This window comes from Leptonychotes weddellii, chromosome 6, assembly GCF_054177405.1.
Source record: "Leptonychotes weddellii isolate Sample4059 chromosome 6, ASM5417740v2, whole genome shotgun sequence".
Taxonomy (NCBI): domain Eukaryota; kingdom Metazoa; phylum Chordata; class Mammalia; order Carnivora; family Phocidae; genus Leptonychotes; species Leptonychotes weddellii.
This window is the reverse complement of record NC_138374.1, coordinates 96032128-96044572: the sequence shown is the minus strand read 5'-3', so window position 1 is coordinate 96044572 and position 12445 is coordinate 96032128. Positions and strand designations below refer to the sequence as shown.

Sequence of the window (12445 nt, the reverse complement as noted above, 5' to 3'; positions counted from 1 at the left end):
AAGCAGGCTCCCTGCTAAGTGCAGAGCCTGAGGGGGTGGGGTCTCAATCCCAGGACCCTGAGGTCATGACCTGAGCTGAAACCAACAGTTGGCCGCTTAGCCAACTACACTACCCAGGTGCTCCTCCCTCAATAGATTTTAATACCACTTTAGGATTTGTTTTGACATCAATCCACTGATTTGTATTAAGTTTATGAAGCCCTAAATCCTTAGACTATTTTGACAAGTAAATTTTTTTATATGTTGCAACAAGTTAAGTCTAATCAGATGAAATTTAATGGAAATAAATGGAAAACCCTATACTGAAATCCAATAAACCAATAGTGCAGTGGAAAAGGAGAAATACGACATCAAGATTTTAGGGTAGACTTTATCTAGAACATCCAAGGAAGAATGAATTGAGAGCGAGAGGGTGGTGGGGGTGGTTAGAAACCATGTCTTGAATCCACTGATAGGACGTTTATTCAGATTCTTCTATATACTAGGTGTTTACTTGGGAACCACTTAACACATAGGCGGTAGAGCTGTTTAAAGATATTGACTTCCAATAATCTCAGTTTGGAATGAAAATATAAATCCTGTAAGTTGCCACTCTCTCTTCCAGAATACTTAACAGACATAGCCATTGAACCATCCTTCTTCCTGATGAATCTGGAGGAAGTTTGAAATTCCTGCTGGGTACTGCCCCAGATCAGTCATATCAGTTGATTAGAATCGGCGAAGGAGTGGAAAACCACTACTAGGTTTCTTGTGTAAGAGGAATTAGATACTGTGCAGCTGCAAAGAGGGAAAGAGTTTCTACCAGTTATATTGTTCAAAAAAATGGAATAAAATTCCTGATGTGAATAAATTCCTTGTCACTGGAGTTATTCACCTCTTCACAGAACATGAATTGCTAGGGTGTGTAGTGGGGGATAGTCTAGATGGTGCTTTCCAACTCAGAGTATATAATTCTGTAGCCCTGTTTGCATTTTAATTAGGATGCTTATTCATCTCTGAGAACGAATCTAGATGCTAAATGTAGCATGGCTTATGAGGCTCTTCCTATCCATAGCCACACAAACTTTTAGCCTGATTTCCCACCACTCTTTCCCCTTGCCCCCCACCATTCCAGCTGAACTTCAGAGGTGCTTTCTCATGCTCTGATCATTAATTGCATTTTTCTCATTAACAGTTCCTTTGTACAACTTTTTTTTCTTCTGGATGTTTCTTCTAGATCCAGTGGAAATATCCTTCTCAGTGAAGCCTCAAACTCCCCTTCACAGAGTTAAGCACGACCCTCTCTGCTCCCACCACTGTGCCTCTAGAACAGCATTATGTTCTATGTTTCCATCAAAGAAACAGCAAACCCATCCCAGGCCAAGTTTCTGATTGTCATCAGCTAAGCTCTTGTTTAATTAATTTGTGGCTTAGGTATCAGTATTTATGTTACACTTACTAGAGGCAAAGTGCTATACTAAACATTGTAAAGCATCAAGGAAAATAGTGGTTACATTAATCAGTCTAGGAAACCATAATGGAATAAGGTTAATAGAACAATCCTATACTTATATCAAACAAAAACACCCCTAGAAAAAAAGGAAAAGTCTCTGAGAGAAGCCACATTAGGATACTCTCGGTTGACTAGAGCACAGGAGGCCAGAGGCTCAGTGTCCTTACAAGTCTCACTAAAGCAAGTTTCATCATCCCCCAATCCAGACTTCATACTGATATCAGAGCCTCCTTTAAAAAGGCAAATGCAAATGTGATTGTCATTCTCCCATTGAAAATTGTTCAGCGCTTCCTCATTCAACCCAGGAATGTAGTCAAAACACTGAAGAGACACCTAGATCTTGGGACTGTCTGATTTCTACCTACATATTTAGCCTTACTCCATCACACTCCTATCCTTCCTGCAATCTACATTCAGCTCCCCAGTCTGCATTAGTCCATCTCACAACTCCTTGCCTTTAGATTTACTGATCACTCCATCAGCCAGTCCCTCCTCATAATTCTTTTTGAGAAGAGTTGAGTGTTTTAAGTTAGTGACATGACTTGGGCAGGAGAATAGGAGATTCTAGCTTCCATCTGTTCCCCTGGTATCATCGAAGTATGTGGAGGGTATGAATGAGTAAGCCTAATAGTCTTTGTCACTATAATGGACTCTTGTGGGGGAAAATACGCATCTCTCAGCGTCCGAGCCTGCACCTACACAAAGGAACTTCTCACTCTGAACACACACATATTGGCACTTAAAACCTCATTTGGTGGCACACGGGGAGAGACTGCAGTGAGAGACACCTTGGGAGCCCTGGTTCCTGGAAGAAACTGGGTACCCATAAGGCAGCAAGTCCAAATGGGACCTACTGTCACCAAATTTGAGATGCTGCCTCAGAATAATCTTCCAGGTGTGAGCTCCCTCAACACTAGATGCAATGTAGGTGGTTGGGTCTGGGCCCCAGGTACACAGGCCAGGAGGGGCCATGCTGCCCAAGGCATCTAAAGAGGTATAGACTGCACTTAAGTGTAGATAGAGATCTGGAACAGGGCCTAAGTCTGCAAAGACCAGTTCAGAGGAGCAGCTCTTAGGGGACAAGACCTATACCTAACTGCAAGTCCTAACCTACTAAATAGGGAATATTCCCCCTGAAGACAGAGCTCCAGGTGACTCTGTCTTGCAAGGGAGAGGCTGGGAATACTCTAATAAGAGATACCTGGGAGTGCTGGTTCTTGGTGAATCCTGGGACCACCTCAGGCAGCAACTCAATATGAGGACTATCTGTCCCCAGTATGCAGCTGCATCCTCATAGAGCTACTTGGGGAGGGGGGATCCCTCCACCCTCCAGGCTCTGCAGGAAGTGGAAACCTGGCACAGGACACCCAAGACCTGGGAAAGGGATGTGTGCTGCACATGCACATGCAGAGGAGTTCAGGGTAGCCAGGGACTTGGATCAGGGAGGCCAGAGCAGGGAACAGGAAGGGCCAGGTTACAGGAGCAGGAACATATGCCCAATTCCAAGCCCTAACCTATACAAATACCCATGTTCCATGATGGCAGAGCTCGGGAATACCAAATTGCTTGGCGAGGGAGTGGCCAGGCAGACTGGGTGGGACAGCCTTTAATAAAGCCTATCTGGACGCCATGCAGCTGCAAAGCCAGGACCCTGTCAGGCAAGTCCACATGGGGGCTCACTGGTACTCCCCTGTAGCTGCTACCTTGGGGTGATTTGGGGTGTGGGTCCCCTCAGCACTGGAGTTTATGCAGGTTGTTAGGCACTGGTCCTAGCTGCCCCAGGCTGGCTGACTGGGTGTGAACCACACATGTGCTTGCAACGCACTTCAGGGAAACCAGGGCACTGATCTTTAGAAGCTGGCTCACAGGACGAGGATCTTGGGGACACAAGGCATCTGCCCCTTTTCGAGCACTAATCTACACAAACGCACATATTGCCCCCGAAGGCAGAAGCGGAGGTTACTAGCCAGCCTTGTCCGTCAGAGCCAGACTGGCCAGGGGATCTATCACCTAAGCCCGGGAGTCTTGGGTGCTGGAAAAATCCCAGAACCTCCTTAGGCAGCTAGTCTGAACAGGGAGCGACTGTCGCCAGTGTGCTGTGGTCTCACAGTGATTCTTCAGGGGTGGTGGGATCCCTCCGTACTGGACCTACAGCCGGTCACATGGGACTGGCTCCGGCTACACAGCCTGGCTGGAGAGGATGAACGGCCCGTGAGCGCGCAGGGCAGTTCAGGTAGCAAGGGACCTCCAGCAGCACGAGGATCCTGAGAGGCGGGGTCTGTGACGGGGTGCTTGGAGACAAGGCATAGATACATTTGCAAGCACTAACTGAATGACCTATCCAGCCCCCTTGGCTGGCTGAGGGGGTCTGTACTTTGCATCTCCAGCCACGTAGCTCAGTGTCACCAGGGACCTAAAACAGGGCAAGCGTCTAAAGAGAGTGGGTCCTGGGAGCAAGCTGTTGGGAGTACAAGGTACCTGCCCAATTCCAAGCCCTAACCTACACAAATGTGTGTATTCTTCCCAAGATAAATCTGCAGGAGTCTGCACTGCCTGGCCGGGACAGGGCCTGGTGCGCTGACAAGGTATCCTTCACTGAGACACTTGGGAGACTTGATTGCTGGTAAGCCCAGAACCCATCAGGCAGGCAGTCTGGATGGAGACTGACAGTCTTGTTTCAAATGGAGCCTCAAAGGTTTTACTCGTGTGGAGTCCCTCCTCCTTGATTACTTTGAGGTGGTTGCGTGTCCGCCCCAGCTACGCGAGCCTGGAGCGCCCCCTGCAGGCCAAAGCCGGCTGACAAGGTGAGGAATGCGCATGTGCAGGCTGCGCACGTGAGGGTAGCCAGGGATCTGGAAGAAGCCGGCGGTAGGGAGAGACCTGATCGCAGGAGCAAGCTGTTTGGGGTGAGTGGCGTCTACCTCATTCTTAGCCTCACCCTACAAAAAGGCATTCTTAGCCTCACCCTACAAAAAGGCATATTCCCTCTGAAGGCAGAGCTAGAGGAAATCACACTGCCTTGCCATCGTCTGGCCCAGCAGACTGGCTGGGATATCCCCCAATAAAACATTCGTAAGACCCTTATCTCTGTAGAAGCCAGGGGCCCCATCATTAAGCCAGTCCAAATTTGGACTATCACCGTTTCATTTTATTTTACTTTTTTAGATTTTATTTATTTATTTGACAGAATGAGCACACAAGTTGGGGGCCTGGGAGCAGCAGAGGGAGAGGGAGAAGCAGGCTCTCTTCTGAGCAAGGAGCCCGATGGGGGGCTTGATCCCAGGAGCCTAGGATTAGGGCCTGAGCCGAAGGCAGACGCTTAACCAACTGAGCCACCCTGGGGCCATCACCATTTTAAAGCTACTTTCGGTGGGGGGGGCCTCTATATACCCAAAAGCCTGTGCAGGGATTTGGGGACAGGAAAGAACTCCACAGGCCTGAAAGATCCCATCCGCTCAAGGCTGGCTGACGGGTGCCTACTTACGCATGCGTGTGCTGCACAGGTCGGGTGAGCTAGGGACCTGTCGCAGGTGAAGTGTCCGGAGAAGCCTGGTCCTAGGAGCAGGCTGACAGGGGGTGTAAGGCACCTGCCTAACTCCAAGCCCTAATCCACGCAAATGCATCTGTTCTCCCTGAAGGTAACGCTGGAGGTGTATGGACTGCCTGGCCAAGACAGGACTACCAGGCTGCTGGGATATCCCACACCGAGACAACTGGGAGCCTAGATTACTGGTAAATCTGGGACCCCCTTGTGCAGCTGGTCCAGACAGGGACTGGACTGTAGCCAGTTTAAAGCAGCTACCTCACAAAGATTGGGGGTGGGGGGAGACTCTGTTGTGCTGGAGGCTCTGTAGGTGACTCTGGACAGACCCCAGCTCCACAGACCCAGACGGCCCTGGCTGCCCTTGGAGGGCGGAAGGGGTACAACCCGGGCATGCGCAAGCTGCATGGGTCAGGGGAGCCAGGGGCTGGAAGAGGGCAGCTGTTGGTAGAGGCCGGGTCACAGAAGCAAGCCAGCTGGGGTCCCTGGCATCTGCCTTCTCCTACCCAAACGTTCGTATTCCCCCCTGAAGGCAGAGCTGGAGGAAGCAGACTGGCCAGGGTACCCGAGATAAGACCCACCTTAGGGCCTTCGTGGCTGTAGAAGCCAGGGACCCCATCATGCAGCCCGTGTTGAATATAGGCTATCGCCTATTTAAAGCTGCCTCCTCAGAAACATTTTCGGAAGGGGGCTCTACCCGCCCAGAAAGCTATGCAGGTGACTGGGGACAGGCCCAAGCTCCTGAGGCCTGGAGGGCTCTGGCTGCCCAAGGCCGGCTGACAGGTGCCTCTTGCGCACGCGAGTGCCGCACAAGTCAGGGGAGCCGGGGACCTGTAACAGGGAGTGTCAGGAGAAGCCTGGTCACAACAGTGAGCTGTTGGGGGTGCAAGGCATCTGCCTTATCCTAACCCTAACCCTTGCAAAAGCTCATACTCCCCCTGAAGGCAGAGCTGGGGCAATCTGGACTGCCTTCCCTGGGGGGGGGGCGGGGGGGGGGCTACAGGGGATACCCTCCAGTAGGAGACACCTGGAAGCCTTGACTGCTGGAGGAGCCCAGGATACCATCGGACAGCCTATCCAACTGGAGACCAAAAATCCCAGTTTAAAATTGAAGCTCCAGAATATTTTCAGGGTGTGGGCTCTCTGAACCCTGGGTTGGGGTCCTGCCAGAGCTTCACAGGCCTTGGGTGCCCCTTGCAGCCCGAGGCCTGTTAACAGGGTAGGGACCGCAGGTGCGTGGATGGAGTAGAGCAGGGGAACCCGGGTCCTACAACAGGTCAATATCAGACAAGCCTGGTTCGCAGGAGAGGGCTATTTGGCCTAATTCCAAACTTTCACCTACACAAAGAAACCTATTCCCCCTGAAGACAGAGCTGTAAGAGACACCTGGGGGACTTGATGGCTAGAAAACCGCATCAGGCAGCCCGTCAAATGGGGACTGGCTGTCATCAGTTTAAATCTGACTCGGAAAGATTTTCCAGGTGTGGGCCCCCCTCTACCCTGAGGCCTTTCCTGTGGTTGGGGTCCTTCTCAGAACTCCAAAGGCCTGGAGTACCGTGCAGGCCAGGCCTGGCTGACAAGATGGGGAATGTGTAGACCCAGGTTAGGGCAGGTCAGGGTAGTCGGGGGCCTGGAAGAAGGCAGCTAGAGGAAAAGGCCAGGTCACAGGACAGGCAATTTGGGATACCTGGCATCTGCCTCTGCCTCCAAGTCTTAGCCTGAAGGCAGAGCTGGAGGGCACTGTACTGCCTTGCTGGCATCCTGCCCTGCAGACTGGCCGGGGTGTCTTAATAAACACACCTGGAAGCCTCGATTGCCCAGGAACCCCATCACTGAGCCAGTTCAAATGGGGACTGATTGTCACCCGTTCAAGCTGCCACCTCAAAGATTTTCAGGAGTGGGATCCCCCCACTCAGGAGGCCATGCGGGTGGTTGGACACAGGCGAGAACTCCAGGCTGCCTTCAGAAGGCTGACCGGGTGCAACTCTGCACTTGCAAGCAGCACAGATCAGAATAGCAGGGACCTGGAACCGGGCAAGTGTCTGGAGACACCCGTCCTGGGAGCAAGCCATTAGGAATACATCTGCCTGATTTCAAGCCCGAAGCTACACAAATGCACATATTCTTTCTGAAGCTTCGCTGGAAGAGTCTAGACTGCCCTGCCAGGACAGGGCCTGGTGGGCTGCTGGAGTATCCTTCACTTAAGAGACACCCGGGAGCCTTGTTTACTAGAATGCCCAGAACCTCATCTGGTGGCCATTCCAAATGGGGATTGGCCGCGCCTTGTTTAAAGCTGCTGCCTCAGAAAGATTTTTAATAGGTGGGCTCCCTCTGCAGGTGGTTTGGGAATGGCCCCATCTCCACAGGCCTGGAGGCTCCAACTGCACTTGGTGGGCAGAGGATGCATACTGCCCATGTGGGAGCCGTGCAGGACAGGGTAGCAGGGCAGGTGTCTGGAGAAGCCAGGTCCTGGAGCAGGCTGTTGGTGGTACACGGTCTATGGCTAGTTCCAATGCTAACCTACATAAATGTGCATATCCCCCCTGAGCGCAGAGCTAGAGGAATCTGGACCACCTAGCCAGGGTGGGGCCACATGAAATCGTTGGAGTACCCTCCAGTAAGAGACACTTGGGAGCCTTGATTGCTGGAGAAGCCCAGGATACCGTTAGGCAGCCAGTCCAAATGGGGACTCACAGTCTCCAGTTTCAGATGGAGCCTCAAAAATATTTTCAGCATGTGTGTGTGTTCTCTGTACCCTGTGGCCATTACAGTGGTTGGTGTCCTGCAGGAGCTCAGCGGGTCTGGAGCGCCCCCTGAAGGCCAAGTCCTGCTAACAGGGTTTGCACTGCACGTGTACAAATGGTGCAAGTCAGGGTAGCAGGATTCTGGAACAGGATCATGTAGGTCCAGGTTGGTTCGGAGAAGTGGGCTCTTGCGGGTCGCTGGCATTTGCCTAATTCCAAGCCTTAAACTGCACAAATGCACCTATTCCCCCTGAAGGCAGAGCTGGAGGAATCCGGACTGCCTTGCCAGGGCAGGGCAACTTGGAATAGTTAGGGGACTGTCCCATAGAGACACCTATGAGCCTTGATTGTTGGAAAATTGAAAAAGCCCATCAGGTAGCCAGCCCAAAGGAGACTGACAGTTGTCCGTTTAAGGTGGATCCATAGACAGATTTTTGAAGGGTGGGTTCTCTCCACCCTGGAGGCTAGCAGGTGATTTGGGAATGGCCTGAGCTCGACAGACCTGGAGGGCCCCGGCAGTCCAGGGGTGAGCTGTGAGCTGTCAGGGAGCTGACAAGGAGTCGAACAAGTCAGGATAGTAAGGGACCTGGAATAGGACAATGCCAGGTAAGGCTGGGTCACAGGAGGGAGCCACAGGGATACAAGGCGTCAGCATAATGGACGATACTACTACTCATTGTGGAATATGTCCCACCAAGGGCAGAGCTGGAGTTGTTTTTTGGTTTTTGGTTTTTTTTTTAATTGACAGAGACACAGCGAGAGAGTGAACACAAGCAGGGGGAGTGGGAGAGGGAGAAGCAGGCTCCCCGCTGAGCAGGGAGCCCGATGCGGGGCTCGATCCCACGACCCTGAGATCATGACCCGAGCCGAAGGCAGACGCTTAACGACTGAGCCACCCAGGCGCCCCAGAGCTGGAGTTTTTTTAAGTTGCCGTCCAGGGAGGGGCCAGTTTTGTAGGACAGGATATCCTTCATTTGGAGGCACCTGGGAGTTCCGGTTCCTAGAAAATCCCAGTACCCTGTTAAGGCAGCAAGTCCACATAAAGACTGACATCACCCATTTGCAGCTGTTGGCTCAGAACTGTATTCTAAAGGTGTGATCCCTCCACACCTGAGGCTATGCAGGCGTTCGGAGCCTGGCCAGAGTTTCATAGGGAGCCTTGATCATTGCTGAAGTCTGGGACCCCAGAAGACGGGGACTGTCGCCAACTTCAGATGATGCCTCAGCAATTTTTTTGGGGGGGGTGGGCACGTTCTACCCTTGAGGCAAGGTGGTACTGTTTTGGCCCCAGCTGCACAGGCCTGTAGGGCCCTGGCTGCCAAGGGCAACTGACAGGGTACGTATGGCTTATGCAGACTGCCCGGGTCAGGCCAGCCAGGTCCTGAAACAGGGCAAGTGTCACCAGAGGCAGGTTCTCAGGAGTGGACTCTTGGGGGGTACACAGTACCAGCCAGGTTGCAAGGCCAAACTACCCATTGTGGAATATCCCCCCTAAAGAGAGAGCTGGAGGTTTTTCACTTGCCTTGCCAGGGAGGGGCCAGGTGGGCGGGAAAGGGTATCCTCCGTGAGGAGACACCTGGGAGTCCTGGTTCCGAGGGAAGCCCCAAACCCAACAAACAGCAAGTCCACATGGGGAGTGTTGCCCATTTGCAGCTGCTGCCTCAGAGGGAGTTTGGAAGGTGGGCTTCCTCCACGCTGGAGGTTATGCAGGTGGTTGGGGCCCATGGTCAGAGCCTCTAAGGCTTGAAGGGCCCATTTTCTTAAGGATGGTGTACAGGTTCTCACTGCACATGTGTGAGCCTCATAAATCCTGGAAGCCAGGCACCTGTGGCAGGACAGTGATGGGCAAGGATGGGTAACAGGAAGGGGCTCTTGGGGGTACCTGGCATCTGCCTAATTCCAAACATGAGTCTCCACAAATGTGCATATTCCCCCTGAAGGCAGAACTAGAGGAGTCTGGACTGTCTTGCTAGGGCCAGATCTAGTGAGCTGGTCCGGGTATTCGTTACTAATAGACACCTGGGAGCCTTGATTATTGGTAAACTCAGGACCCCAGCGAGCAGCCCATCCAAATGGGAACTGATTGTTGCAAGTTTAAAGCTGTTATTTCAGAATGATTTGGGGTGGGGGGTGGGATTGGGCTCTCCCTCTCTGCGCTAGAGGCTGTGAATTTGGTTGGGGACTCATCTGAGCTCCATAGCACTGGAGTATCCAGGCAACCAAGGATGGATGGTGCCTACTGCTCATGTGTGAGCTGTCACAGGTCTCGGAAATTAGGGACCTGAACTGGGTCATGTCCAGAGAATCTAGGTCTCCTGAGTCATTTCTTGGGGGACCACGGCATCTGCTTTTTTCCAAGCCCTAACGTACACAAACGTGCATGTGGGGACCAAGAGTAGGCTGCCCCAAATTATGCCACTTTGACATACTTATTATTTTGAATTAAGGTTACTTAAGGAACAGCCAGTGCAAGAAGGACACCCAGATTTCCCTTTGCCTCCTGAAAGCAGGAAATAAATCACCCAGGTCAGTGGTACCCTCCTTGTAACCAGGAAGTAAAGAGACATCCTTATCCTCAGAGACAGTGTTGGTTTATAGCCCTCCTGAGAGCATCCCAGGTACAATTTTGAAACCAGCCCCCATACACAGAGGATAGGGAGAGACCAAAAAAAGAGGCAGGCCACTTTCAGGTAGGTAGGTGGCAATTTTAATAAGCAAAGAACACTTACATACGAGGCTTATCTTGGGTAGCAGTAAGAGGAAAGGATCCTCAAACTTGCCACCCAAATCTTAAAAGTTTTCAGGCCTTAATTGGGTTCAGTCACATATACAGTACAGGCGTTCTCAACACCACATCACTATCTCAAGGCTCTGTTCTTGGAGCAGCCTCTGGGAGTAGGAAAGGCAAGTGGAAGCCACATTCCAAGGACAGAAGAGGGGGTAAGGAGCCTCCGAGAGCCCAGTTCAGCTCACAGGTCAATCAGCGGTCATGTCTTTTTGATGACATTCCTCGGCAGACATGTAATTCAAGGCTGAAGAAGCTTATATATATTTAAACAAAAACAAAAACAAAAACAAAAATCCTTGTTACTTTTTTTTTTTTTAAGATTTATTTGAGAAAGAGAGTGGGGGGGAGGGCAGAGGGAGAGAGAGAATCTTAAGCAGACTCCTCGATGAGTGCCCACCCGATGCAAGGTTTGACCCCAGGACCCTGAGATCATGACCTGAGATGAAATCAAGAGTTGGATGCTTAACTGAGCCACCCAGCCACCCCCAAAAACCTTGTTACTTTTGCTAATTTATTACTCCAGCCCAATTCTGTTTGGAATTCCTTACTGATTAAAGCTCCCAAACTAAGTTTTCTTACTGTCTTTCTACTGTCAATTCTACTTTCTTTCTACAGTCAATTCCTCACAAATTTATTATTTCTTTGTCTAAAAAGTATAAAGGCTGCCTATCTTTGTCATTTATTTAGGTCTCAATTTTAATACTGGGCCTTTGCCCACAGTTAATTAAACTTTGTTTTTTCTTCTGTTAATCTGTGTCATGTCAATTTAATTCTTAGACCAACTGGAAGAACCTTGAAATGTAGGGAAATATTTTTCCTCTCCAAAAGTTGCTGTAGATGGCAAGATAAACTTCCCTGGCTAGACACTGCTGCAGCTGAGAGACCCTGGGACATCTGACAAAAGCCAGAAGAAGGTAGGAATCCTTATTACGTCAGCAACACCCCCCCCGCCCCCACCTCTGCCAGCTCTCTGCCTGTAGAACCTAATGGAGCAAGAGTGGGGAGTCCTTTTTCCCTCTAAATTTAGATCATCAGGAGAAAAATATCTGTGGAACTAGTTCCTTGTGCTTGGCAACTTTTGTAAATTTGGTAAAGTACTCTTGCTTTGAATGATTCATTTCTTCCCAGAGATGGTCACTGTTTGTCTTTTGTGTCATTTGTTATAAAAAGGAATTACCATGGGGAAAGAACACAGACATAGGCCTCATTAACCTGCTCTTCCAGCCAGCCTCACAGACTGATGAGTTCAAGATTCTCATCAGACTAGCGTCTGTTTAAACAAACTTTGCTGGGGGTCCTCTATGTAAAATCTGGATGAGGTTTTCCTTTAATTTTGTTCTATGTCCTAAGAGCTTGGCTTTATTACCAGGGAGAATAAGTAGTCTCTGGTCTTCACCATCCACAGGGTACACTTACCTAGGTACAACTTGGTCAGGTAGACCGGGGTTACAAGATGTGCACTTACTAGCTGCACTCTCTTTGTCCAGACATGCCAGCTCTCAGGTGGGTTTGTTATAAGAGGTCCCAGCCCATAAGGGACCTTTGTCATCTTAACCTTCCTTGCTTATTAGCATTGGAAAAGTCCCATTGCAGGAGCGCCTGCCTGGTGTCACGGATTAGCAGGTCTGTGACTAGAGGCATCTCGTATTTTCATGAGAAACTAAAGATATTGTTTTCACCACACCCTCCTTACCACCTGTGTCATGAAGGCCTTAATAAGATTCCATTTGTCAATGGCTAAATGATGGATCCTTTAAATTGGCCAAATTTGAAAGAAAAAAAGAAATTCTCCATTGAGGGGACTCAATTGTCTTACTAATGGAAAGGCTACTAATGAGGAAAGTAAAATTTTATTCCACTTTTTACAGAGGAGACCCACA

The 12445-nt window shown here is 50.3% G+C and overlaps 1 long non-coding RNA gene across 1 annotated transcript; it reads left to right on the top strand.

Moving 5' to 3' along the window:
- The first annotated feature begins 1052 nt into the window (after positions 1 to 1052).
- LOC145722295 (uncharacterized) lies at positions 1053 to 12403 on the top strand. The gene is made up of 3 exons (XR_014146447.1): positions 1053 to 4398; positions 5131 to 5224; positions 10225 to 12403. It is a non-coding gene; the product is annotated as an uncharacterized LOC145722295 (long non-coding RNA).
- Positions 12404 to 12445: the final 42 nt, after the last annotated feature.